The sequence below is a fragment of the Tyto alba genome, unplaced genomic scaffold (genome assembly GCF_018691265.1).
Source record: "Tyto alba isolate M040663 unplaced genomic scaffold, T.alba_DEE_v4.0 Super-Scaffold_13, whole genome shotgun sequence".
Lineage (NCBI taxonomy): Eukaryota > Metazoa > Chordata > Aves > Strigiformes > Tytonidae > Tyto > Tyto alba.
Genome location: NW_024881275.1, coordinates 33,606,546 through 33,630,508, shown reverse-complemented (window position 1 = coordinate 33,630,508; position 23,963 = coordinate 33,606,546). Strand labels below are relative to the sequence as shown.

At 37.1% G+C, this 23,963-nt stretch overlaps 1 long non-coding RNA gene across 1 annotated transcript; it reads right to left on the bottom strand.

Moving 5' to 3' along the window:
* Window positions 1-20: 20 nt before the first annotated feature.
* LOC116958915 lies at window positions 21-23,426 on the bottom strand. The gene is made up of 4 exons (XR_004405547.2): window positions 23,382-23,426; window positions 13,693-13,790; window positions 11,163-11,374; window positions 21-59 (listed from the first exon to the last, which is right to left on the bottom strand). It is a non-coding gene; the product is annotated as an uncharacterized LOC116958915 (long non-coding RNA).
* Window positions 23,427-23,963: the final 537 nt, after the last annotated feature.

Below are 23,963 nucleotides of genomic sequence, written 5' to 3'. Positions count from 1 at the left end.
CAGTGCTGTTGCACAAGGGTGCCATGGCTGTCCTCTCCTCTTCTCCACAATCCCAGATGCTGGTCAGATAGAGTTGGAGAGACAGTGATCAGCACAAGGGAACACACGACATGTTCTGTTTACAGTCATATACTGCAAGTGTGTCCTGATTCTGCAACGAACACAGCAGCAGTGCCCCCACCCCTACCACCCACCCTCCCTCCACTGCATATGACAGGAAAGGGAACCCCATCATATATCTCTATCAATTCTGCTCTGCACCACTTTTAGGATAGTCTCTAAAGATTTGTCTATAATGAGAATTTCTGTACAAATATTGTCATATTGCTGAAATACATATCCCATGGCTGAAATAGTGCTGATAGTCTAATATAAAATGGTATACACTGATGTAATTTATTCCTGTTTAAAACTGGGATTAATAATTCCAAAACAAATTACTCTCTACATTGCAGCAGTTTACCTACTGTGTACAAATTAGTGCAAATAGTCATGACGTTTATAATTACAATTAAACTTTTGCTTCAGGATTACATTTATTTTATACCCAGTTGATGTATAAAGCCAGTTTTTACTGGACACAAGTTAAAATGATAAGACTGAAAATATGGCTGCTAATAGTACAAGTTCTCAAGAATTTTGCTAAAATGGAAACCAAATCCTCACAATTGAAAAGTCACAGTAAGAGTAAAGGCCCTGTACTTCCTGAAACAGAGTATTTGGGGAAATGACAAATGTTTAATAGAGAGAATCAAAATGAATGAGGTTTAGTGAGTTACAGAAAGGGAAAACGTGCATTAAAAAAGGTTATTCATTAAATAAATATACTCATAGGTGTATATCATGAACCAGATTCAATAAATACTAGAGCACATGTTTAAATTTAAGCACTGACTGTAAAGTGTCTTAGATGCATGCTTAAATGTTATGCTGAACAGAGATGTTGCAAGTGAAATTTTATATTTGTCTGCTTTACAGACTCACAACCTGATGTATTTTCTTCAAAGAATGTCTTACTAATGTTTTACACTCAGACACCTTTCTCATTGATATCACTCTTTTGTAACAGTGGAAAAGAATGATTATAAAGAAAACATCCTTGACATAGATAAAATATTGGGCCCGTGCATCCTTTAAAAGCATCCTGTCATGCTGCTTGGTAAAAACCTAAATGAGGACGGTAACAGCAGCACTATACAGCTCTGCAACGATTAACAGGGCTAAAAGGATTAACATTTGGTATTTATTTTATGAGGGACACAATGGTATTCTGGAAGATCACATAGAGAAATCACTTGCAAAAAAATCTGGATTTTTTGACGAATTAAGGTTTCCGTTAGCACTATTTATAATTTCAGAGCATATGGCTGCTGGCAACCATTGAAAAATGACATCATCTTTGACCCCAGAAATACGAGTGATAAATATAAGAGGATTATAAACCATTTTCCATAGTGCTTTAATGCTACTTCCTAGCTTGTCAGAAATGATTGCCTTAGAAGTAAAGTAGTAAATATTTAAAAGTCTTCGTTGTTGGCAGATTTAGCTTGTTAACTGTGAAGGCAACATTAGCATAAATATCTTCTAAATAGTACCATTATCGATCTCTGGCTGTTCATATTTCCAGGCCAGAGCTAAGCTGAGCTCATTACCACCCACCACTGGGAAAAGGCTTGCTATACATTTTGGAAACCACTTCTTTTCCATGGCCATGGCTTACCCTCCCAGCTTCTATTTTCTCTAGGCCAACATCCATATCCCTGTATGCCCAAAGCCTCACAGCTGTGATACAGTTTACTCTTGATGCCAGTGAAACACAGGGCCCCTTTCATTTGAGGGATGTACCCCAGTTGCTCCTGGAGGCATGACTCCACTGTGGAACCACGTTTCGCATATATCAGCTTGCCGGTTCAAAGAGCTTTAGCTCCATGGGTGATGAGCATTAAGGAAGAGCTGAACATCTCCATGGTCTGTCTCAAAGCTTTTTGAGGGAGTGGGCATTGGGTTTTATGCACTGTCCAGAATCCTTTGCCTTTTTTGGCACCTCCTATAAGCTGTAGAGAGCAAATGGCAGCAGCACTAGATGACAACAGTTGCCTGTTATAGTTCAATTTACTAGTTTATGGATTAGCATCATCCCATGAACTGTTATGCCAAACTATCAGGTGCATAGAAACACCAAGACCATGAACAAAAAAAACAGTGCACTTAATATATGTTTATAAAATATATAAAGTGTACATAAACCTCTCATTTATTTTGTTTTTCATAGGGTTTTAGAATTAAAACGAGAGCTATTTTAGAAATTTAGCAGCACGGTATTTACATTAAGATAGATATTCTCCTGGGGAAATGGAGAGAAAGGCTAATATATTATTTCATGCTTGTATAACCCTACTGTCTATTTATGTATTTATTTATTTATTTATTTAATTTTGCATATCTGATCAAGCAAGCTACTATGTGGAACAACATAATGTTGAAGAATTAAAATTTCAAGCATGTAACCTTTTGTGCTGCAGTCCTATATGCAGGAGAAGGGCTGCAGAATCAAACCTCCAGGCTTATATACTGTACTTGGCTGCCATATATTTCACTGGCTATATGGCTGCCTAGTGCAGGGAATAGGATTGAAACCAGGGTATCTGTTACACACCCCAAGTGTGGAGTCCTGGAAACACATTTACAAGGAGTGCTCTTACGTATTTGGAGTTTAAAGAGAGCCTTATAACATTGGCACCACTCACATCAAGGTAAGAGCAGGATCAGGTCCATATCAGGACACACCTAAGCAACGTACTCACACATCTGTCCAGGCACGCACAGTGCCCCTGAATTCAAAACTAGTACATGATGTGTAAAGCAAAAGCACCTTTGCAGAACTCTAGTTGCATGGGGTGGACTCTCTACGAACTGAAAACATCTGCCCTGTGTCTGTCCCTGTTTAAAGATAACTTAAATAAGTAAAGTTGCACAAGGCTAAATAGTTATAAATCCAAGACAGCAAAGTACGTGACCATACTCTCCAGGAGAAGCAGAGCACCAGTGACCAACCTTTGTATTCCTACCAAGTGAATTCAAAATAAAGACACTCACTAACACTGAATGAAAGGAGCTTCCACAAAGATTAATTTTAAATAGGAAACATACTGCTCAAAGTTCAATTTCAGGTGAAGGTGATTTGAAATAATTATTTTTCTCACATTTCATGTTTGAAACTGATAAGGTATTGCAGTTTTTCGCAGAATTATTTTAAATAATTGATGATTGTTTACCAGTGTCAGCTTATCCTTTGATGTTTGTCATATTATATCTCTTAGAAAGCACTTATAGCTGCATAGTAAGATTGTTTTACCATCAGTAAACTGACATATCATAGATTATTCTTTATACAGAGTTCCAGTCCCGATTTCACCAGATCAACAGGAAATATCACATTAAATTTAATAACACCAAGATGAATATTTTGAGCTTCTTTCAACTTACTGACCAGAAAGAACACAGGATCCCCGTACCCACACACACACAGCCCTGGGAAAGTCAAACACTGCGTTCTGACTCATTCAATTAACAGTATGTCCTCCTACCTGTTAAGGGCAAGAGAAATCTCACACTGATGAAACCACTATTGCTATGGTATTAATTATACCTATATCGAAAGAACTGGAGACTCAGATGTCAAGTCATTATGCAATCAATTGCTCTGTGTTTTCACCTTTTCTACCAAAGGAGTACAGAATAGAAATTGGTTTGATAATCATGGTTATTTTTTGTTTTTTTTTTTTTTTTTCTTTGAATTTGATTTTAAAGTCAACATATCTAAACACCAGTCACTGGATAAAAACTCACCTCACATTGAAAAGAAATACAAATTTCTAATCACATTTTCACATAGGCCAAGACTGTCCTAAAAAAAAAAAAAAAAAAAAAAAAAATGCCCAAACTCAACCACCACAATGCAGAAAACAGAAAAGAAACAAAAAGAAGTTAGTATCCATTACACAACATTTATCACATGGCACTTTGAGGTCTAGATTATTAATTTCTTTAATACTTGAGAATCTCATTGCACTTTTTATCTAAATCATTCCTCAAGTCTTAACTTTCCTTTTAGGAAATTTAAAGGAAATTGTGGAAGCGACATAAATGACAAATAATAATTCTGCTTGCATGGGGTTGTCTTTTCTTAGAAGAGCCATGATTAAGTTACAGGGAGAGCCCAAGACCCATCCATGCTGAAGAGGAAGATAGTGTTCTCAGCTTCCCTCAGCTGACATTCACCTCCTCCCACTGAAAGTTACTATTCTTTCAAATTTTCCAGCTGAGCTTCCTAACATGCCATTTCCAAAATGAATCAAATTAGTTCCTTTTGAGTTCATAACTAACCTGATGCATTTTGCCCCAAGCAGTTTATAGAACATTCATATAAACAGCTTTTCCAGCAATAAGGGAGCTGCGAACCTCCAGACAGAGGGGAAAGAAGGACACAAGGCTGAGTACAGGCAGAGAGACAACTATGTCTCTCCCTGTTAGAGCTGCTCACAGAGACTTCACATTTGTTTTCCTCTGTCTTTCATTCTTAGCCCACTCTATGTACAGCTTCTTGGAAAAATAAAATTCCATTTTTTTATTTGGAATAACCTATTCTGTAGATAACAAAGATAGTAAAACATTAAATAAAATGACAAATATTTAATTTCAAGGGTCTGAAATAATTGAGGTGAAAACAACTGGCATTAATACGTGTCATGTTACTATCTAATCTGGAAAATATATACACATCTGATCCTTTAGATGACTGAAAATGATCCATTAGTATTGATATAACACTTTGAACTGGAACAGATCCATCTTCAGGTCTTTGCATTATGTACACGTGCAAGCCCACACACTTGAGTACATGTTTGAGTCTCCATGATCAGCCATTGTGATATGGAGGAAATACAGACTAGAGTAGATGGGAATCAACCAGATAAAGAAGAATAGCTAAGGGATCTGAAATTTGCATTTGCTACATCTTGTGAAGGTTTGGAAACTTCACAAAGAACAATAGTTGATGCAAAATATAGTATATGCTTGAAGGAATTAAAACAAAAAGTTATCCCCCCAGAGCTAAGGAGTGTGCGTATATGTCTATACATAAGTGGTAACTGTAAAGAAGTCAAAAATTGTAAAAAGGAATAAGCTAGGAACAAGTATAATTGTCAAAAAAATCTAAACAAAACCAAGGCCCAACAGCAAAGAATGCATTGAGACAAGTGGGAAAGATCTGATGCAGCTGCCTGATCAAAACTAAAAACTAAACTGAAAACGTGCAACAGCAATGCCTTGTCAACACTAAAACAGAATATGGAGCAAAATGTACAGAGATAATTAGAGGTTTTCAACACCTCTTGCCTAAAGACGATTTTTAGCTGGCAATACCAAAAAGGCTGTCGTGATAGCCAACCAGGCCTATGTATAGATCACCATCTGGAACGCTAAGGCTGGTGGAAAACTTGAGAGCAGATGACTACGCTCAGATCTTACATAGCAACTTCATAAGCGAGAAGCAAGAATGTTATGGACCTTGTCTATTATAAGCTCAAAAAACACCAGCAATCTTCAGACCAGTTTCTGCAGAGAGCTTCAGCTGGAGAATGAAATGAAGGGTCTGGCTCAGGACAGACAGAATGAATGAAAGAAACATGAGTGACCTATCTATTCCCCACACACCCTAGAAATCTATCATTCAGTTTAATTTCTCATTTCAAAGGCTAATGGTACAAATAAGAATGCAAATGGAGATCCACATGAAAAGCAGATCCTAAATCTGGGTGTAACTACAGCAAGGACTGTTCATGGATTGAGGTCTCCTGGATGCTGCTTTCAGCTTTCCTGGGTTTTCAGAATGTAATTATGCAAACTTACACTGTTCTTAAATATCTTTTCTGTATGAATTACATTTTTAAATGGTAAAATAGAAAGATAGTAAGACTGAAAATGTAATATTACTGTCTTGGAAGAGGGATTGGCAGCTTCAGTCATGAAAATAAAATTCTAGCATTTCTGACATTTTTATTTTGATTGACTGACAAATAGCTTCTTATGGCTTTAAAGCAGAAAATTATATGTATGTTTTTGAGATGTAAAATACTCTGGCTAAGTGTTCAAAAATATCAAACATGTAACTCTGCCAAAATCTCATGTGTCCAAGTATAAGGCATACTGTAAACAAACAAAGAAAAAAAACCCATTGAAATGTCAGAAAAAAAATAAAGATTTCATAAATGCAACAAGCAAAATTAAGACTAGTTGATTTGTCTAATGACAGACCAACCATTAGAAAAGAAAGTATGACAGACTTTTCTACAGCTGTACTATTTGAGGATCTCTTTACAAAGAGCTGCGCTGTGTTTATCTTGTCTACAAGAGAGCTCTGGACCCATAAAACGCCATGGCTGTGCCAACAGAACATGCAATCACTCCTTGCTTCTCAGTACTACATGTTGCCAAATGATATTGCTGCTCCTGGATGACCTCCTCATCTGAGCCTAAATTACCCAAATTAACTGCAAAAAACAGGCTCAATAATAGCCCTTTCTATCATTTGGCTGAAACTGGTTAGAGAATACTCACCCAAGCATCTGTGCCAGGAAATTTCAGGGAAAAGTCATGACTGCTAGAGAGCCAGTGATGACAGTTGATACCATGAACTAATTCACCTGGCAGAGATGCATTACAAAGAGGATTTATTTCTGCAGAAGAAAATACTTATCTTGGAAAGCTGACAATGCAAGTTGACCACACAACAAAAGTGGATTGAAAAGGCTTGGCATTTTCCCTTGGTTTTTTATGTGACAAGTTAAGTAGCAGTGGGATTATTCTCTCTGTTCCAAACACGTCTTGCAGTCATTGGGACATATATCTGTGCTCAAACCTTTTGCCAAAATGTGACCTGAGCAGTCTGCTTGAGGTCATTCCTGGCATCAGAAAGAGCAAATGTTGTGTCCTGATTGTCAGATCAGTGTCTTACTAGAAACACACACTTCCTCTCACCAAAGTAGTTGAGCATGGTGTAAAGTGCCTGTTAATTTGACTATCCATACTCAAGCTCTTGTTAGCTACTAACAAAGGCAGTGCCGGGCTTTATCATGCTTTAGAAATGTTGACATCCTTTAGACATGCTTTAGACTGATCTTCACTTGGAGAAAATTAGAGATCTGTGTTTTGGGAAAAGCACTGGAGTAGTTACTGCAGGACACCTCCTTCCCTCCCTCAGCATTCGTTTCTGGAATTCTGTGTTTATTTATCTTATTTTATTCTGGAAGTACTAGAGTTTTCACAATTCAGGGGTATAGTGTTCACAAGGGGAGCTATTTTCCAAAAGCTACTCTAGTAGTAAACAGTAGTTTGAGGGTATGTTAAGTGAACATAATCTGAATAAGAAAAAGAAAACCTAGACTATTCAAGGAATATGCCCATCTCAATCTATACTAAGAATTACAAAGTCTATTTATGTATCTAAATATTTAAAAGTCTTTTCTAAAGATCCAATCCACACCCTTTTCATTCAGAAATACGCCATTATCTATAAGAACTAGACAGAGGCATATTCAGTGTTAGCCAATTCTTGGTCTGGCAGGCAAAAGTAACATCTGCTCCATGCCCATATTTTTCATTCTTGTTTTAACAGTCATGAACACTTTCTCAAACTGAACAAGAACAGAGTTGCAATTCAGATAAATTAAGATTTCTGAACTCTGAAAACTGCACTTAGAATTATTCACCAAATCAGAAGAATATTGGTTTTATTACCAGAATGTCACACTCTATACAAGTACTAGGCAAGGCTTCAGCAGTTTTGTTCATCCATTGGCTTTTGAGTTTTCCAATCCTCGGAACACTAGTGATGATAAACATTCAGGTCCATACAGTTTAATCATCTCAACCACCTATATCACATAAACACTCCAAAGAGCTCTTGAAAACCAAGAAGTCTTCATACTAAGTAAGTTAACAATAGTAAATTGATCGCTGATGTCCTGGGAAGAGAGGACCTTTGGGAAAATAATCAAATCCTGAATATATCTTCTCTTAATATTTACACTGTGGAACATTAAAATTAACATATATTTCCAAATATAGAGGAGTGAAGTAAAATCTTTCTTTTCAGTTTCATGAGATCTTTATGTCTCATGTTCTCCCACTATGAGAAAGGAATCACATAAATATTTACATAGGGTATACAAACACTGCAATACACTAACAAGGAACAAATATAATTGCCAGGCAAATAGAATCTTATATAAAAGGACAAGTTCTGTAGAATGTATAAAACCTTTCTTCACATATAAGTACAGATTTTCCCTGGACAGAAAAGGAACAAAATATATGTTTGCATGATTTCCTGAGGCTGAGCCTTAGATGACTGCTATTAAAGAAAAAAAAAAAAAAATAAAAGAGCACAAACTCTCTTCTATTACAACAGATATAACACCAAAAATACTTTTCAAACATAAAAAACCTTGCTTGCTCCTTTATCCAAGATAACATAAAAGTCCTGATACTTAACGACTTTCATTAATATCAGACTTTTGTTTTAAGAACTGTAATTACCTCAGGCTCACCTGAACTTCAAATACTACTGCATTACAGGACTTAGATATCTAAGACACAATTCTTCTCTGAAATGTTTCACTCGGTTTTTCATTTTGCAACAGATGGAGCAGAAAGATTGAACCAGAGAACCAGGCAAAAGTCCTAGAAAATCTAAAAATGTTCCACACAGTTGAAACACAGACACACAGAGACACAGACACACACACACATTTTCAGTCAACAATACTATAATTACATAGTCTCATACAAATTATAACAATGAAAACAAGGGTGAGTTAAAAAGTAATAATATTTACTGAATAAAACTGATCTAAATTAGATCTCAGGCAGTTTAGAAATGTATCCTGTAATGTACATTTCTCAAGCAACTGGAGAGTTCAGGTTGTAGTTAGTTTTGAAATCCCAGTTTGAATCAGAATGAGAAACAGAAATCCCTCCCAGATCCATCTCCTTCTTCAGACAGCTCCATCTTACCTGCTGTAGAAAAGACTAAACTAAGTTTCAAGCTTTGAATCAGAGTTCTTCTGCACTAGTATTTATGAACTTCACCTACCATCAGCATTCCTTCCTGTATCTAATTAATGTAACCAGTTTGATTATCAGGTTTTCTGAAGCATTAAAAAACATTCATCAAAAAGCCAGGAGTAATCTGCATTTATTGTACTGTTAAATGAGAAGGCCCTGGAAGATTCCAAAGGTTCAAAGGGAGAAATGGGATGGAAAGAGTAAAAAAAAAGTTGTTTCCTAAACATGGTATATGATTTGCATGGTAAACGGATCTCACAAAACAACAAAACTACAGCACTGCAGAGATGAGCTGGATGAACAAGGACTAGGTGGTAGAGATGAATCATATCAGCAAGCTCGTATCTTAAAAAACCTTTGATGACATTTGCCAATAGCCAAAAGCAAAAAAACAGCTGTCAGAAGGGCTGAAAAACATGTATAACTTGATCAGCTAAAACTGACACCTAAAAAAAAACGGGAAAATCAAAATCTTTTAGGCAATCACTGAGGACATGCCTGGCATGAGATGCCCCCAAAGCACACTCATCCTTCTATGGTGTGAGAAGTCCACGCTATCTAATCTATTCCTTTGAGATAACAGCCAGAAGGAATATCACTGCCGTCAAGAATTGCACATGGCTGTATTAATCTACATACTTGTAATGCATCCTGTTTGACAGCCCTGTTAAACATTGAAAGACATTTCCTAACATTTAATGAAAACATTGTTTCAGACTATACAACTGGCCTGATTCAGTTCAGCTTTCCAAAGAAAACAAAGTCAGTGTCTGTCAGCTGTAAGCAAATGTCTAATAATTCTCTAGCCTGCAAGAAAAGATCAACAATGCAATATAACAATAGAGCATGCAGCTCTAGGGGGGAAAAAAAAACAAACCAAACCCAACCAAAACAAAAAAACAAAAAACAAACAAACAAAAAAAAAAGCATCCAACCAACCAAACCAAGAAAAACAACCAAACAAACCACAAATGAACAAACAACATAACAACCAAAACCCAACCATATTCAGTAAAGTCTATTGCCCTAAGGAAAGTCAACACCTAAGGCATACTGGAAGTCTCTCCAGCCTAAGTTGTTTCAGATCTCTAAAGTCCAAAAGACTCACCCTTTCAATTTTATCCTAGTATCAGAAAAGGAATGAGGGAGAGAGTCTTAAAGCACAATTTAGTAGAAAGGTAATCTACCAAATTTTCTATTGTAAACTGATGGGACTGAGGTGGCGAGATGCCTTTGAAAGTATCCCTTCTAACTGCTTTCTTTTAATTAAATCTTACAGTGACTAATATTTTTAATGTCTCATAATTTATTAATACTTTTTATAAAACTAGTAAGAACCTAAGCCCAGGTACAAGACTGTTTTCTTTGTTGCACTTCCGGAATATACTGTAAATATTTTTAAACAGTATAAAATAGTGCACTACCTACAGTAAGTCTGAAGACTCATTATTTCATCCTAGCAAAAAGAAAGTTTTAACACTTTGAAATGTTGTTATTGTAGCCTATGAAAATAAAATAATAAAATAAAAAAAATAAAATAATAAAATAAAATAATAAAATAATAAAACAAAATAAAACAAAATAAAATAAAATAAAATAAAATAAAATAAAATAAAATAAAATAAAATAAAATAAAATAAAATAAAATAAAATAAAATAAAATAAAATAAAATAAAATAATTAACATAAAATAAAATAAGCCAACACACTTAAAGGATTCAGTGATTGTATTTAACTCATTTTCCTCAAACCAGGATATATTTCCAGAGGCAACTGTTAGTCTTTCTTGTGGTAACAGACTTTCTTTTGTGGATCCTTTTCCAGAGCTGCCAAAAACATCTGTCCCTTGGCAAGCAGCCAGCACAGTTTTTAAGCCCATAGCAGGAACTATTCCCTAACATGGTTGCTTTCACTGAGAGGAGCTTTCTCAGCGTTGTACTGGTGGTTTCTGCAACAGTCAGTGCATTCTTGGAAACATGCTTTAGCTCTAAGTTAGAGAAGAGATGATGTAATACATTGCTCTAAATTTTGCACACCTGTCAGCAGTAGCTTCTGAAGCTTTGAAAGCACTGCAGGATGATCCTCCTTCTCCTTTGCCTTCCTGCATTTCAAGGTCTCCTTGAAAGTGGCAGCAAATGGCACCAGGGCCAGGTACCAGTACTCACCCAGTCCATCTTCTCATTGGACACCTGAGTCCTGCTCTCACATTGCATTTCCCCTAACAGTCTCTCCCAGTCGGCAATACTGTCTGAAAATCAAAATGACAAGTGATTTTCACACGCATAGTGGAATAGTAAGGAATAGACTTCAGAATTTTAACTTTTTTTTTTTCGTTTCTTTTTTGTTTTGTTGTTTTTTTAATGCAGAAAAAAAGTGTGAGGTGGTAGTAGGTAGATCTGGGGGAAAGAGATTCATCCCCTGGATGTTAAGAGCAATCTGAGATAGAAATTACATTTTTTACACTTGCTTATTGCTGTCCAAGTGGTCAGATTACCGTTGCAACACATGATCCAGTGCTTGGTATCATCTGGTGAGGGTCTTATATGCTCATAACTCTTTGAGAAGATATGTTATGAGGATTGCAGTGTGACTTCTAAAGCACGTCTCCATGTTTTGGGAAGATTGCTCAGCATTTGTTCACGACCACTCATGCTCACCTAATCACACATCACTAGCAATCACTAGGTCTCTGTTGTCTTGATACAAGAAAAGGACAAGAAATTATATGAAATACCTGTTTGTTAATAAATTGCATCCAAATTCAGTTATCTTAACCTCCAACCACTTGTACCACAAGTGTGGTTTTGCATGGCTTAACTCTTGATCTTCTGCTGTTTCTGTGAATTATTTGATTTGACTTAAAAACATTTCAGGTTAAGTTTCTTGGTGAGTGCACACAACAAAACACTATATCATAATCAATAAGTAGATATCTGAATTCTGAGAAAAACCTGAAACTACTCTCTTTAAGACCTTTAGCAGGAATTCTCAGGGAACAAGACCAGATAAGTGGCATTTATCCATTCTCTTTCTGCTGAAGAAAGGAACACGTCTGTGAAATCTCTCAGAGAAAATCTATTCACATTCCTCTTTTTCTTCCTCTGCTTCCATCACCACAAAAACCCCAAAACATTAAAATAACCTATTAAAAAATGACTGTTCGCAATACTGCACAGGGAACTGATGAAATGAGGCCTTCATCCACTTAGGCTTGTCCATAGTATTTATTTTAAAAAATGAATGTTTAAGAAAGAAAGGCAGCTTCAAAACCACATTCATCTGACAGCTTTCTTTGGACATTAGAAAAAGAAGAGCAGATAAACAAAATAATCCTATTCAAATCTTTTTTGGTTTAAACAAAGAGCTCCTTTTTTAACTGTGAGTGTCCTTTTGTATTCTGTATTTCAAGTATTTCATGGCAAATAGTTATACAAATCAAACTATCTTGAAGATTGTTGGTAGCCTTACAACTAGTCCAATTATAATAATTATTTTTAACATCATGAATCTATCCTTGTTGATTGCAATTAAACGTTCACTTATTTTCTGGAGAGTGCAGATCTAGCTTTTGGTATACAGGTATTATCTCCACGTTTGCATCTTTGCATTTCCAGATACATATTTACATAACATACAGATTATGTTTTTAAACTCTCCTTTTAGCAACATATGGTTTATAAGGGAAAAAAGGAGTTTTTATCATCATCCTTCCCACTGGTGCTGTACTTCACATTTGACTTGTTTGTAAAGAAAATAAACCAAAGCTCAGAGTTAGTTTTCTACCATTTTTTGTTCAGTGGAGATGAAAACAGTCTGAGTTGTGGGGTTGTTTTTTTCTTTGACAGTTCATATAATAATTAAAATAAGTCACTTTTCAAAAGCATTTTCATACCCCAGGTATTAGTTGCAGAGCCATATGAGCAAAGCTGTTTAAAAGTGTGACTACTAAGACTAACTGTATACCCTAATCTTGGCTCTAGACCTGAGGCTTTCTCCCTAAGCAAAAATTCACAGAAGTAAAAGGCAATTAGCCCAAGTGACACTAGATGAAAATCGAAGGACTGTCCCTTTAAGAAAAATATATCATCCTTTATCACTCTGAATGGTTTCATTACAGCTCTGCTACTTTTGTGCTTCAGTTGAGCAAGTTACAGATATTAAACAGAATGGCACATCTCAATAGGACATGAAATGAATTATAATATAATGAGTGAACACATCTACTGTATTATTATACATAGCCACCTTTTATGTATTATGTAAAAGAACCCAACTTGAGAGATCCAGCTCATTTTTCATTTCAAAAGAATTTTGTAGAGAACAGTTATCATGTCAATTACTTCAGTATCAAATAGAAGATTTTCTGAAAGCTGTCAGGTGCAGGAGGGCCAAGCAGAGGTAAATACATGACCAGTCATTTGGACAGCACTGATCTTAACACACAGAAACAAAAAGAAGCAACAATAAATTTCAACCCCATTTTGCTATCCAGCAGTATAACTGCTCTGCTTGGGATAAATGACAATGTAGCATCAAGACTCTTGACCGGCTACACAGAGGTCTTACCAGTGACTTGGGAGAATCTTCAGAGTTATATCCACCATCCTATTTTATAGGTAGCTGCCAGCACTGATGAGGGGGTTTTATTCAGTAAAACAGACATCCTGCAGAAAATAAGGCAAAGCAAAGTGGAACAAAACATCCATTTCCAGGAGGAAATACCATTCTCAACAGTAGCTTGCGAAAATAAGGTTACCTCACCAAAAAGGGAGGCAGTTTAAAACCGAGTGCATCTTTAAATAGAGATTACAATGTTTTGGGGATTTTTTTACTTCTCAGAACAAAGAAGCATCAGAGTTTTGACTGTAGGTCACATGATCAAGATAATGCCAGGCCACCTGTAGACCATCCTAAACAAGCTCAAAACTCTTTTCATCAAAATTTACAGATGCTTATACAGAAAATAATATTTTACTTTAATTTCTTCAATTATAATGTCTCATATGACCTTGTGTTGTTTCAGTTATTTAAAAAAATAATTCAGCCATAAATAAGCCATCAGAAAAATGTAACAAACAATGGAAACTCTATGAAAGTCCAGATGAAAATGATAGCTTTTTTTTGTTCAAGATAGAACGTTTGGTTTATACATGTAATTCATTTGTAGCTTATCTGTGTGCAACCAAAAGGACTATTGGGTAGGTGAAACACTTAAATGGGCTAAGCATTTTTACACAGCTGAGAGTGGTTTAACAACTTCAAGAAATATAGTTTTCTTCAGTGTAATAACTTCATAATCTTTTATCTACTGAAAACCAAATACATTTTAAGGAAATTATAAATATTCCTTTAATATTACCACGATAAAGAGATTTACTGCAAACATTAACATACGTACTCACCACACATAATTTATAACAGAGGAAGAGCTTGAAATGTTTTTATGTAAACAATCATCGATTTTCCTGTGGTTACTAAAGGCTGTTTAAAGCTCTTTTGTAGCAGGGGACCTTGTTAAACACTGTTTCTAGCAAATCTCAGTGTTTCCTTTAACTTTTGCAAAATATTTACCTGCCTGACACCATTTCTGTATCAAATCCTTACATAAACAATGTCTGCAATAAAAGAAAATATGTTTTTACCAGTTTCATATAAAGCAGGTCCTGGAATAGAAATGCAAACAAAGATACTGGTGTAAATTAATGGAAGCATCTTCCGATGCTTAGAGCTCATCAAGTAACTTCAACCACCTCCATTCACAGGAAAGGCCATATTTACCCTAACTGACAGAACAGAAAACATACAGAACTCCAAATACTATACAACAACCAGACTTCCATTACTATCACCCCTTGTTATTGTAACTGATGAGGAAAGATGCACTCAAAAGAAAAAAAGAGGCACAGTTACACACTTCCCCTATGCCCTCTATTCACATAACAATATATAGAGAAGGCTTTCAAATACAATGCAGTCTTTTGTCAAAGTTCACCCATCCAGAATCCGGGTTCAGAAAATGAAAAATGAGACTCCAATTGTGATAAATTATTCCTTAGAAGGATGTTTAGAGGCTCAGAGTAAGCTTAATATTTTAAGTTTCTGATCTGCCTGGGAAAGTACTACAAGCATCCCTGTTACATTAAGTCCTCCTAAGAGACTGGTACCTCCAAGAGTAACATCATAGTGTGCAGCAAAGACCAACTGACAGACATTATGATATCCCTCAGGGAAGTACCTCATTTCATACATGATACTGCATAATGACACACAACATGCAAGCATTCTTGATTCTGGAATGTCTATAGATGTGTCAGGTTTTCACACTAGCCTGTCTATTGATCTCAAATTTCCTGAAGCAGGTATGTTAAAATATGTTTCTGTCCTTTATGTAATCTTTCACAGAAATAATGTTACGTAGCTTATAAATGAATTGCTAAGTAAAAGATAATAGTTACACTTCCCACTTCTAATCCATAAATATCAAAGTGTCTCATAAGAGAAGCATATTTACCAACTATATTTTAATGAGGGATAAAAACTAGGTTGAAGTAGCTTTATAGAAAAATTTCCATAGATTTCAATGGAGGACATTATCAGAATATTTGATTAGGAGCCACTGTGGAATCATTGATCTGTTACTGTCATTACAGAAAAAAAAAGAAACATGATTTACATATTCCATACTCCAACTGAAGTCACAGTTGTAGGCATATGTAATGTGAAAGAAATATCAAACATGCTTTGAAGATCTTCTAGCTTGGTCAGAAATGAAGGAAAAGACCAATAGCAGGACAAACATTCATTGGGTTGGACTAGTAAATAGGACTATGCAGCATACACACCATGACTGAGTAGCTTGAACAGTTAATCTGGAACACAAACTGATTTTTTTTTCCCTAAAGAATATGTTGCCACAAACTGACACTGGGCTAGGGACACAGAGAGATGGGGGTTAAAAGGCAGAAAAATTAAATAATTTCCTTTACCTCCAACCCCATACATTTTCATCAAATTCAGTAACATTCTTTGAGGAATTAGCTCTCTTACACTCTGTTGTTCAATTATGCCCACCCTTACCAAAAAAAAAAAAAAAAAAAAAAGGGTAATGAAAAGATTTCTACTTTTTGCTGAGTTGCAAGTACAGCAAACCCAGAAATTGACAAGCTGCTGAGAGAATTTGGTTAGACACAATAGGGAGATGTTCCAAGAAGCTGAAAGACCCACATGAAACTTTTTTTTTTTTTTTTTTTTTTTAATAGATTGTCAGGAAGTGATATGAAATACAAAATTGCTTTCCGGAAAGACTCATTGAGACTATAGCTCAGAGAAAGGGCATATCTCAGACGAGGTGGCGATGGACAGGAGAAAAGCCCTTGTAAGGACTCAGAATGCTCCCATTTTACAAACCAATCCAGGCCACAACTGTTTGAGATGCTTTAGGGAAAAGGCAGGTTTCACTGGCTCTCTTGCCATTACTACAGGCATGGGAACGCCACTAAGGCTGGAAGTCATGGAGCTGCAGGTGAGATGCGGTGGGAGGAGGCCATGAGAAGGTGAAAGCCGCACAGTATGTCCCTGAAGTCAGAGTCCTCCTGTGGGGACCCCTAGGGACATCTAGGACCACCAGGCAGAAAAGTCTGACAGTATGCTTCTTAAGTCTCAAACACTTCAGTGCCACTAAGGTGGGTCAGTATTTCGGTAAGAGATAACAAGAGAAACCTAAACACTCCATGTCCTTCCTTCTCAATAAATCTTACCACCATGGTGTGAACGACTGGCTTGAGAAACAGATGATAATCACAAGGGATTATCAAAACCTGCTCATATGACTGTGTGCCTCATGGAACACATCCCTACTAATGAGAAGTAGCTATCCTGTATTTTCAAAAGAATATGGAGTTATCCCTTAGCGTGCACGCTTCCTTTGCTAAGAAGCTGCCTCCCATCAGTCCAGAAACAGCTGGAATTCAGCAATAGTTTTCCCTAGACTCTGCCTGTGGTTTGTCAAGTGCACTGGACGATGGTGCTATATAAATGTCACTACTTATTTTAGGTGATTCCCTAAAGGAGAGCTGATATAAATGCTATCAGGAGTAAGTGTTACCACATAGCTAGCAGTAGTCACATAATCCTTTTAGGTCCCCGGAAAAGTGTTCAGCAGTCTCCTCTCATAAGCTATTGAAACAGAGTGATAAAAAGCTACACAGGAGGGACCTGTGTCACAGGACCTGTGCTGTCTTATGTATGTTCAAGGTGCAGGAAAACAAAGGGATTTTTCTTGTCTTTTGATTTGTTGGGTTGTTTGTTTGTTTGTTTGTTTGTTTAAAAAAAAAAAAAAAAAAAAACGGCAGGTACACTCAGCCTCATGACTATTTTCTGCATAAGAAAATTCAGCCATCCATTTGTTACATTTCTTCTGGGTGTTCCCCTACCAATCTGCTGCATTCCAGTTAGGTACCATTCCAGGTACCTAACCGCAATTGGATGAGACTCTTTTTTGTTCATACCTAAAACTGGTATGAGGCCACATAAAACTCAGTTCACGTTTTTCTTCAGTTGTTACCATTGCACACTGGTAAGTTAAACAAGTTCTTTGAAAAGCTATGGAGGATAGCCAACAATTATTTCTCTGGTGAACTGATGTTCAGCTTCAGAAAATACTGTTTGGAAAGGGAAAAAAAAAGAAATGAGGAAAAAGACAGAAAGAAAGTAAGTTAGTCAATATGAAACAACTCTCACAGTGATACATGATGCCTGTACATGCACATTCACATTATTTCAGCTGCAGACTTGCCCAGCCTGAAGTATACAAAATACTTGTGGCAGGATCAGAAATTTTCCTTTTGTTAGGCATTAATAAATGCCTGATCTACAAGACAAGGCTGGTAAATTTAGCCTGGTGTGAGAAGGCTGCTTGTGTTTCACATGTAATCATTTGGCTTTTAATACCATTTTGCCGTGCTCTTCCTGACACAGTAAGTGAAGGGATCTTTAGAATCCTTTTCCTGAAGCCACATACCCCACAGCAGTGCACAGTAGCAGCCAGTCAAATAACTACACCGAGCTGTAATAATCTTGATGCCCTCCTGTGCAGCCAAAATCATCTTCCTTTTCTTTCCTTGCTGTTGTTCTGAGCAGCTTACAAATACCAGTCTGCGTAGCTGCGGTCTGGGGGTACTCCACTGAACCCAGGTGTTATGGACATGACCAGAGACAGACGTGGAGAAGCAGCACCTGCTGCATCTCCAAGCTCAAAAAAATCTACTCACTTTGACTTATGAAAGAAATCAGATCATTTGTCTGTGCTGATGCAGTACAAACCCAGTGAGTCTAAGTAGGCTGGAACACGCTGCATTAGAGCTTGAATAATGTGCAGATTTCTTTTTAACTATTGTTTTTAGATAAGCGGTGTCATAATAAATAGACCTAGGGAGAAGTGCTCATTTTTCAGCTGCAGAGAAACACTCCACGTGAGTGTTTTCTGTTTGACAGCCCTTCTTTCCCATCCTCTTCACGCACCTTCCTCCTCTCCCTCCCTCACATCAAACTTTTTTCAAAATAAATATTCCTTTATTCCATTATCACTATACTTCCTTTATATGTGCAGGTCAAGCACGTAGGAAGGACTGGAAGAGACCTAAGGGCTATGGATGCCAATGCCCTGCTATCACATGCACCTCTTCATAAGTGTATTGTGTTCCATCTTAAAAGCAGTCTGCTTTTTCCACAACAGTCTCTGGATTGGAAACCAGCTGCAGGTCCCCCTACTCTAAGGGGAGCCTCTTTAATTCCAGGCTACACTGTTTCCCTCACTTGTTTTTCACGCTAGCATTATCCTTCAGTTGTAATACCCTTTCACCCTTGATGAATAGACTTTTGAAGCATTTTTAGACTACATTTGTATCTGCTCTTGGTCTGCTAGATTAAAAGGATATAGGCTTTTCTTACATGACATGTTCTCCATCCCCTTGATTTTCCAGTCTGCCCGGCAGGCCCTTCTCCCTATCAGTCCCATTTTCAATTAAGTTTTTTGAACACAGGTGACCAGGCTTGTACTCACTATCTCAGGCAAGGTCTCACCAGTGCCTTGCATAATGGCAGCAATACTTCCCTATCTCTGCTGTAAATGCCTCTCCTGACACATCCTAGATCACAATTGTCTTTTTCATGGCTGTCTCCCGCTGTCATGCTGAGCCCAGCTAGGACTCCCAGCTCCTTTTCTTCCTCTGTTATTTCCAGCTGATGAGTACCTGTGAAATTTGGTAAAGCAGAAGGGTCAGCTAGACAGAGGACTATTTCTACCACATTTCTTTATTTAAGACTGCTCAGAGGAAGAAAGAGGCATAAATGAGTCTGTAACAGCTGTCACAGCAGTTGTTACAGCCAGCCAAATCCTGTGAACGCTTTCCATTCCCATTCCCATTCCCTGAGCAACACCCAAGATCAGGACCAAGACACAAGCAACATCTCTTGAGCGCTGAGCACCAGCTACAGGAAAGTTCTCAGTGGGGGAGGAAAGAGTGAGAAAATAGCAACGGAGTCACACAAAACCCCCCCCAAAAATAAAATTGATATGAAGCTATTCTGGTTGCTTCTTAAAAGCCTGAATGAAATAAGCTAATTTGCAATGGAGGTAGGAATTTTTTTAATCAAAGATGTGCATAGGTAAATGGGAGGATGACATTAACGTTGCTTTGGAAAAAATATTTTAATTGAAGTATTAACATCACTGACCACATTTAGGAGATTACCCTGTAAAATGAGCAGATTTTTTTGTATGATACTGCTTCATGTGTTGGAGAGGAGAAAGCCTGGTAACTATCCTCGTATTTTCAACATCACTGTTTTTTGTAAGGTGGCTAGTAATGCCATCATTAGTATCACAAGAAGATTCATGTTTGTTTATTCTAAAATGAATGTAAATTGGACTTCATACCCAGTACCTTAGAGCCATGCTGAAACACAAGTCTTTTATCTTTATACCATGTATTTTAGGATTTTTTTTTTTCTCCCCACTCCAGCAGAAGACAGCAGTGCAACTGTCTCATTTGCACATTTACAGTACTCAATAAGGGGTTGAAATGCTTGATTCCCCAGAGGTTCTCCTTGTTCTTTTCCCAACAGACGATGTCTCCCTATATTTCAATACAGCTGTGACAAATTTTTCTAAGTAACAGATATCTAGCCTTTAGACAATGCTTTTCACGCAGAAGAACATAAAAACACTTTACACAGGGCTCATGCAAATCATTTCAATACACGCCAGGCAGCACAGAGCAGAGACTGAAATCAGGAGTGGAGCATCCCTTTCGACATGGCACCTCCTGCCTCTGGCCCTGGGACTCAACTCAAACGTATGCATCATTCCTACACATCAAACGCATCTGAAATTACAGTAACAAAAATCAAGACAGAATGGTTGAAGCCCCTCAAGTTTCCCCAAGCCATACTGAACAGACATCCAAATGCATTCAAGCACACTGCCAAAACCCCATCTTGCTTTTGCTCAGGAAGTGAGGTAACACCTTGGAGAACCAACTCACTCTGACTTCTTTTTACGTCAATAACACTAAAACCTGGCTTTTAATAGCAGTCATATCACCAACCCCCATTTATAGCATCACTGTGGATTGTGCCACAACACATTTGTTATAAAATTCTTCAAGAATAATGACAATAAACCTAAGACAATTACTCCTCCGAGCACTAGCACTGGGGTATTTTTTAAAGAACAGATTTGATTGAAAGGTAAAGATTAGCTTTAAATTCCTCCACCCCTTCTTTTATTTGAATATGAAAAGAAGGTGTAATGCGGATGCTTACCTTGATATGACATTAAAAGACAGTTTGGGTCAATATAATTACTGTAGAAAAGCAGAATTTTTAAAAAAATGCTTAAATATTTTACTTACTTATTTTACTCTTCAGATGCATTTTGGCATTCTGGGGTAATTGGCGAAGTCCAAACCACAGATGCAGAAATAACTACTAGATAGTCCCTCCCTTAAAGTGTACACTATGCATACCGTACCACAGGTTAATCCCCCTCAAAAGAAGAAAAAATGTATTTCTGCAACAACATTTAGAATGTAACCATGTGAGTCAAAGTGACCTCCCAGAAGAGCCTCTTTGCACTTGATGGCAGGTTTATGGACATGTTGTAAATGTCAGACTACACCATTTTTAATAATAAAAAAGGACACTATAATACTGTTTCCTTGTAACCAGGACAGAAAATCATTTGGTAAGAGTAAGAACATTTATTGGTTTTGACATAAAAATTTCTTGCTGTGAGGTGGAAACACTGTACTCCAAATACCGGAAGAAACATGAAATCTCAAGGGTTATGTTCAGTAACTCTTGGTTCAAAAGCAGACGCGGCAGGTGCATTATTTAAGAGCTTGTCAGAGATGATCTTCTACAGCACACTACTGCAGGATTCATCTCCTACTATGCCTCAGAAGGGGATTCTCACGTAAATATATGGCAGAACAGTCTGGCTGCACATCAAGCCCATACCGTCTGACCCTCTTCAACACCACTGTGGTCACTACAGAACGTTAGTATCACAAAAGGTCTCCAGCACTGAATGCAACTGCTCCTCCCACATATCCCATGTAAGAGCAGTTCTTTGGCTGAGCTCTTCTGAGTGCATTTGCTCTGAAAAATTCAAAGCGACATTTTTCTCAGTAGCCAAACTTGATGTTCTAAAATGTATTTTATATTGCTGTATTCAATGCTGATCTGGTTCCACAAAGATGTAGTATATTAGATGCAAATGAGAAACAGCTGCAGCCCAAGCTACTGCTTTGAATTGCCTGACTCCTGCGCATACGAAAACTGGAGCATGTTTTATTTAACTTTTTTATTTTTTTTAAATGGGTCCTTGAGTAGAAGCTAGTCACATTAGGATTTCAATGGAGATGACCACAAATAAACATGCTAGTAGAAGAACAGAAGAGGCTTAGCGGACCAAACTGTTCAAATCAAAACAAAACCAATCCTAATGGGTTGATTTGGTCCTCTATGGCTATAGTAGCAAGCTAGATTTTCAGTTGTGTAAGCCATAGAAGCATTGCTGTCTTCAGCACACATGAGCTCATTTGCGCAAAGGATCTGACCTGTGTTTCCACAGAAGATACTCCAGACATATGTAGACCTGCACAGCTACCTTCCTGTTTCTTTCATACACCCATCAGCACTTCAGAAAAAAGGAATTTCCTGTGTTTCAGGTGCCAGAGTAAAAACAATCACAAAATCTAGTCTATTCCATACTATTCCAGTACAGACTTAAAAATCACTCGTATAGGAAAATATTTTTTTCTTTTTTATATAACTGAGTAGCTTAAGAAGAAATAAGAGAGAAAAATCACTTTCAGCTAAGAAGTATAATTTAAAATTGCATATTTTTAGAAAATACTATTTTGATGGAAAGTGCTCCCCTTAAACTTGTTTATACTGGCCAGTCAGAAATCATACAAAGATTAGAAAGAAATGGCTTTCCTAATGTATCATTGCAATAAACAACCTCTGAGAGGGGAAGAATACAGAGAAAGCAATGGCTGTACCTGGAACACGAAGTGTGCTGTCCACATTTGTGGCACAGAAAATATCCAAACATTTTGCACAAAATTGTGCTCTGCAGTGGTGAGAGAAACTAAAAAATTAAAAAGGAAGGTGACCCTATGTATAATTAACCAAAAACCAGAAAGTAGCTCTGTAACATCTCTCACTTGTATTGAACCCTGAAGGGGGAAAATATTAGGATAATTACACATTGAACTGCAGTAATCCTGGATTAAAGCACTAAATTCTAGACTGTTTACAAGCCATCAATACAAACATTAATAACCAGATATATGTCAGGCCGCTTTAAAAGCATATTACTTTGCTGTCAAAACTAGCCTTGGTACAAATTCAGGAGTATACAATGTTTTATTATTTTTAAAGGAAGGCTTTATCTTAGGGGTTTTAAGTAATCTCTTATGCCTGAACTACTACATCAAAATATAACATCCTCTACAAACATTAAGTAGGTGGTTTCTCTTTTGTTATCAAATGGAGTACATCCTAGCCTTTTAAATTTTTGAATGGCTTTGAAAATAAAAGGTGTTGCCAATATAGTATTTAGAACAGATAAATTATATCTCTTCAGAGAAGAGTAGCAATTAACAGAAAGCATTTGTACCATGTTTACGTTTATGAAGCATTCTTGTACTAAGTAGCACAGAACTTTAATACAGGCGAAAACTTACATTATTCTGGGGGACATCTGGAAAACTCTTCACCGTTAAGGAAACTGATAGCTCTGAAGTAGCTATCCTCTGCACTCTGTCAATAAGTATTACTCAGTCACTCATAGTACAGGTAAATGACCTCATCAGTTTAAGCCTTGTTTTGGCACTTCAAAAAAAAAAAACCAGAATTTCTCAGCTTGGGTTCACATACTGGCAGTCACCATGGGCTGGCAAGTCACGGCAGGACAGGCTTATATGCCTGGGAATTTCCAACACATGCGATGTTACTTTTCAGAAATGGGTTACAGGAGAAAGATTCACTTCCAAATTCCCCTTGGATTTTTGCCATTTCCTTTTATCTTGTTATGAATAGCACAACTCCACCCCCCACCTCCCCGCAATAGTGTATAAATTAATTTCCCTCAGTTCACTTTAACCTGTGTCTTAACTCAGTGGAAGCTGGGTTAAATTCTTGATCTAAAACCGAGATCAGAAGCCTTTACATGGGCATGAACAGGTTTTGGCTCTGGATGGGAAAACCCAGGCGTGATGCTGCAATGCAACACCACTCCCCACATCCTGCTGGGATCCGCACACTTC